The 5594-nt window shown below is 57.6% G+C and overlaps 1 long non-coding RNA gene across 1 annotated transcript; it reads right to left on the bottom strand.

Moving 5' to 3' along the window:
- Positions 1-284: 284 nt before the first annotated feature.
- On the bottom strand, positions 285-4056 carry LOC121040238 (uncharacterized). The gene is made up of 2 exons (XR_005795201.1): positions 3200-4056; positions 285-668 (listed from the first exon to the last, which is right to left on the bottom strand). It is a non-coding gene; the product is annotated as an uncharacterized LOC121040238 (long non-coding RNA).
- Positions 4057-5594: the final 1538 nt, after the last annotated feature.

Genomic DNA, 5594 nt, shown 5'->3' with positions numbered 1-5594 from the left:
CCTGGCCCTGCCCTGCCCTGCCCTGCCCTGCCCTGCCCTGCCCTGCAAAGGGGAGACTGAAAAGCAGGCTGAACTGCATCCCCTTCACACTTTCCCAGCCAGAAAAACCAGCAGAGGGAAATACAATGTTTGCAGACCAGGTCAGGTCCACGGTCACTCTATAAAAATGGAATCCTGAAAAAAACATAAAGCAGCAATTTACCTGATGAATTTTATTGGCCTCAAAACAAACAAACAAACACCCCCCAAACGACCCCATCTGAATAACGAGGGGAGATAAACCATTCCCAGTTCCTCTTTTATTAGTGAAGAAGGACACACAAAAACTCAGCCAAAAGGGAATGTTCACAGGCAGCTTCAGGTCTGATTTATTAGCCGCTTTCATTTCATACGCGCCAGCGTCTTTATTAAAATAGGATGATGTCCAAAAGGTCTGTTTGCTTAAAAAAAAAAAAAAATTGTATCGAATACGGGACAGGGCTTAGTTTTATTTTTTGTTTCTTAAACAAAGCTCACATTCTCCTGACTTCACGCCTGTTACCGCAGCCAGAGGGAAACTGATTTCAGAATCCATCTGATATGTCGGATTTCTTTGTGGCATCCACTTCATCGCTCAGCAGCCAGCCATGATGTCATAAGCCCATCAGATTTCCGGTAGGGGGGAAACGCTGGGGAATTGGAAAGAATGGATGTTTCTTACCCGTCAGGGAAGGGGGGGGGGGGGGGGGGGAGGGGGCGGGGTGTGTTTGGGAGGTGAGGGACGGGAGGCAGGCTCCGTGTTTGTGATATTAAATGTCAGGCAGAAACCTGAAAAATCCAGCCACCCAGATGTTTTCTGAATATCCAGATGTCTGGCACTGAGCAGACCACGCTCCCCCCCCCCCCGCTCCTGTCCCCAGAGGCACTCGACATTTCAGCTTTGACCTCGGGTCTACAGCTCGTGCGTGCTGCTGGGAGCTGTACATCCTCAAGGCTGCCCACCCTCGGGTTTGGAATTTTCTTCTAAATCTTTACACATGGATGACAGGAGTAACTAGGTCCAGATTTTTAAAAGCTGTTGAAGCAGTGATTTGAAAAGTTCAGTCCCTGGAATTAGCTTCCACAGAACACACTCTCTCCGCCAAAAAGGAGGAAAGAAATCCCCTCGCCAACACTCACACAAACATATGTGACTCTTAAGCCATAGGACTTAAAAACCCCAAACAAAAACCAGTGAGTCTGAGAATCAAGGACTCGAGACTGACACTGAGAAGCGACGTGCCCTCCCCCAGGAGCACGCTTCCCCCAAATCAGAAAACCACCAAACAGCTTTGTTCTTCCTGACAAAGCCCCTCGCTTCCAAGGAACAGACAGTGCCAACAAAAGCACAGGGTAGAACTAATTTACGCTGAGACTCGGGGCTTCAAGGAGTCATAAAGTACAGACATGGAACCGGCTTTGCCTGGGAAGCTGCCTCCCTACAACTGGTAGTGGGGACCCCCTGGCCTAGGGGAGTCCCGAAGGCCGCAGAGCGCCCCTCCAGGCTTCCAGGCACACACGCCCACGGAGGCCACCACGGAGGCCTGTGACATCACGGCTAATTGCTCCTGAAAATGAGCCAAGAACTGCAGGCCCCCGGGGCCCAAACCCTGCGGGGGCTTCGCGGGGAGCCAGGAGGAGAGGCAGCTGGGGAGGGGAGCAATCTCCAATTAGAACTGCGTGCTTGGATAATGTAAAAGGGGGGTGGCCAAGGGGAGGGTGTCTAGCAGAGGGCCGGAGGAGGTGAGCAGGGGGCTCAGGGATGGAGGTGGGGAGGCTCTGCGGCCTCATCTTCTAGAACAACCCCTGTGCTTTTCCGATGGGGAAATTGAGGGCCAGGAGTGGCTGAGTGGCCCATCCAAGGTCACCGGGCTAATTAGCGGGACAGCCTGTACTGGGGAACAGAAAACAGGCCTGGCATTGCGCAGCTCTTCCCTGAACGTTATCTAATTTAATCCTCACACACCCTGTGAGGGAAGGATTATCATTAACCTCAGTTACCAGAGGAGCCAATGGAGGCGCAGAGAGGTTAAGTAATTTGCCCAAGGTCACACAGCTTGTCATTAGCAGAACTTGGCCTGAACCTCCGCGTTTCACCAACTCCAAATCCAGTGGCCTTTCTGCTGGGTGGGGTGCGGGGAGGGGGGGGGCAGTTAAGGTTTAACCGGGAGCAGTGAATCTGATTTAAATACATATTTAAAATGCTGGTGATCCCCGCAGAACGCAAGGACGTAAATCATTGCAAATTAATTTTTTAAAGCACTTCCTGTCAGGAGGGCTGGCTGGCTGGCTGGCTGGGGAGGCCGCTTTTATTCTGTCCCTGCCAGAGCCTAAATAAAGCATGTAGACACTCTCCCTAGCCGTGCATGGAGGCAGTTCAATCCCCTGAAGTGGAGGGCGGGGGGAAGCTAAAAGCTTTGTTGGGCATCTGTGAGAGCATAATCTGCCACAGGAAAGGTGCCAGGCGCACAGGTCTGAGAGAGCCAGGGGAGGGAGAAATTCACTGCGTGTAGAAACTACGAAAAATAAAAAGTCGGTCCCTCTAAGCCCGAGTCGTATTTTCCAGGCAGGAGTTTAAACGAACTGCAGGTAACCTGGACAGCTAATTGTGGCCCAGAGGCCGGACTCTGGGTCAGACAGGTGCTGCCCCGGGGCCTGTCCACTCCAGATTGGGGGAGGGGCAGGGGAGGGCGGGCAGTTGCTGTGGCCCTGTCCCGTGGCCATCCTGGGGACCCTGCTGGCCAGCACCTTCTCCAGAGTAGCATTTAAAGGAAACCAAGCCTCTGAGAGCTGGCACGGAAGAATGACTAGGTTGGTCCTGCCTGGTCTGAACAGGACAGGCGCCTGTCCTCAGGCCTCCCCTTCTGCAGGTTCCTTCCCTTCCAGTGGAACAGCCTCGGAGCTTCCGTGGGCCAACTGTACCAGGCCTCTCCCTGCTCTCTTCCTTACCAGGCCTGCTGGTTTCTTTTACTTTGTTTCTGTAAACTGCAAATGGGGTGTGGAGCCCAGGACTCAGTCCAGGGAAGGGGAAAGAAAAGTTTCTGTCATCTGGATACCTGACCTGGCTGAGATTTTTTTTTTTTTTTCTTGTGCTTTTCTGGGGAAATTCTACCCATCCTTTATTCATTCTGTCTACCGTCTGCCCCCAAAGAGGTTCAGGTCTGGCCTTCGTGACACTTACATCTGATGGAGGGAAACAAACATTAACCCAATAGTGACATAAAAATGTCCGTGGAGGGAGTGGTCCCCAGGTTACGACAGCCTGTCAACAGGGGAAGGGTCAGGTCAGTGAGGTCAGGGAAGGCTTCCAGGAGGAGGTGACTGGGACCCAAAGTTTGAGGAGGCATTAATCCCTCTGATTCACTGTCACCTCTCCAGTGAACCGTTCCTTCATGCCCACCCAAGGTTGTCTCCCATTCCTATGCCTCATTCCCTTCTGGACTATCGTTCATCATCTGTGTCCCTGCGCTGGTCTGGAAGTCCCAGACTGGGTCTGCCTTGCTCACCACTGAGTTGCCTATGCCTGGGATGTTTGATGATTACTTGTCGATCAATCAATAGACAAACAAACAACACGTGCAAAGGACCCGCAGTGGAGGGATCACAGAGACTGGGAGGGTGGAGGAGTAAGAAGGGGGGAGGGGGGGGCAAAAGTCCCAGGGAGTGGTGGGAGAGGGGACTGAGCCACCCCAAGAGCCACCCTGGGTGTACAGGTATCTCTTCCCTCCTCTGGGCTCCCTTCTGCCTTGCCTTTGTGGCAGAAACTGGGTTGGGGTGTCCTCCTTCCCCTACAGGGGAGTGTCACATAGGTGCTCTGCCCACTTGATCCGCCCCGGGCACAGCACCCCTGGGGACCAGGTAGGTGGGGGAATGGCATCACCTGCCCAGTACCCTTCCTTCCCATCTTTGCCTTCCCTCCTCCGTTCTTCCCTCCACTGGTGCTGAGGGGCCACCCAGAGCCACAGAGAGGCAGTGGGAGGCAGATGCGACAGTCCCGGTCCTCCTACACCCCACCCCCAAGTCCCAACTGCCCCCCTCCGCTACCACGCCTTTCTCCTCGCTGAGACAGAAGTGGAAGGAGGGAAGGAGCTGGGCTCCGGGCTTGGACCAGACCGGGTTTGAGTCCCCTCAGCGTGTGTCGTGTCGGTAAGCTGGCCTCTGCCCCTCAGATTCCTCCCGGGTGAAATGGAGAGACCCCAGGCTCCGGCGGGCACAGCGCGGGCGCTTCGAGAACCTGTCTGAAAGGCTCCAAGTCAATCTCCTCTGTTTCCCTCCGGCGCTCAGTTCAGTTAGTCCCCGCCCCCCCCCCACCGCCCCCTCCCACCCCGCCGCGGCTGCTGAGGCTGGGGAGTGGGGGGTCCCCCGCGGCGCCGGCGGCGGGGAGCGGCGGGGACCCGCCGGCAGCGCGTCCCAGCCCCAGCGCCCAGCCTCTGGCGCCCGCCCAGCGCACTCCAGCAAACTTTGCGCGGCGGCCCCCAGCGCGCGTCTACACCTGCACGCGGCCCGGCGGCGCCTCCTGCCCCCGGGGGGCTGGAGGCTGCCCGGGGCACATTCCGCGTCTCCACGGTCTCACCGCCGCGACTTGCGCTGACTGCCCACCTCAGCCTTGACTACGTCGGGATTTCGGAGGCGCCCCAGCCGCACCGCCTGCGCCGGTCTACACCGCCACGGCAGCCCCCGGGTCACCGAGGACTCCTCGGCTCAGGGGCCGCGTCCACGCCGCCTCGGAGATGCCTCAGCGCCCGGGCCGCGTCTACACCGCTCAAGGCTCACGAGGCTCAGAGCGCGCCCTCGGGCGCAGACCCCGCGACAGCCGCTCAGTGAGCGCGGTGGTGCCGCGATTCCTCCCGGTGTCCCCAAGTCCCGCGAAGCCGGCCGGAGGCTTCTTACCTTGCCCGCGCGCTCACGCTCCTGTCCTGGCCGTGCGGTCCCTTCCATACATTTTGCAATATTTTCGACAGAGAAAGAAAATATTGTAAATCCTCCCCCGGTCACGTGGCTGTCCCCCAATCTCCCCGCTTTCGTCTCTTTTCGGCCTTTGGGACAATACTCGGCCCCAGCGGCCGGCCGCTGGCCAGGGGGCTCCAGGCAGGCGCGGCTGGCCGCGGCGGGGCGGGGCCTGGGCGGGGCCGGGGCGGGGAGGGGAGGGGCCGGGGCGGGGCGGGGCGGGGCGTGCGGGCTCCAGCCGCCCTCCCGCGGGAAGCCCGGGCCCTGCTCCAAGCGCTCCTGTTCCAGCTCTGATTGGTCGGCCGGCCGGCGGTGCTGAGGCCTGATTGGCAGAGATGAAGAAGGGGCTCAGGCAGTGGGTGGGGGTTGCGGGTTTCATTCTTTGCCTTTTCTTTCCTGCGGCCGCCGCTGCTCTTTTGAGCCCTCCTGAGATCCGCAGCCTTTTCATCGCTGCTTCCGTGCACCCCATCTAACACTTAACCACCCGAGTATAGCTGCATTTCTTTGCCCTTTTCTACCAAATAGGTAGCACCTTGAGGTCGGGACACTGGGTTTGTGGTGCTCACCACTGTGTCCCCAGGATACAGGATGTGCTCAAACGCATGTGTTGATTGAATTAACGGAAAAGG

Source organism: Herpailurus yagouaroundi, unplaced genomic scaffold (assembly GCF_014898765.1).
Source record: "Herpailurus yagouaroundi ecotype Mexico unplaced genomic scaffold, PumYag 182, whole genome shotgun sequence".
Lineage (NCBI taxonomy): Eukaryota > Metazoa > Chordata > Mammalia > Carnivora > Felidae > Herpailurus > Herpailurus yagouaroundi.
Note: the sequence above shows the minus strand (reverse complement) of the source record. Positions and strands in the feature narration are given on the sequence as shown.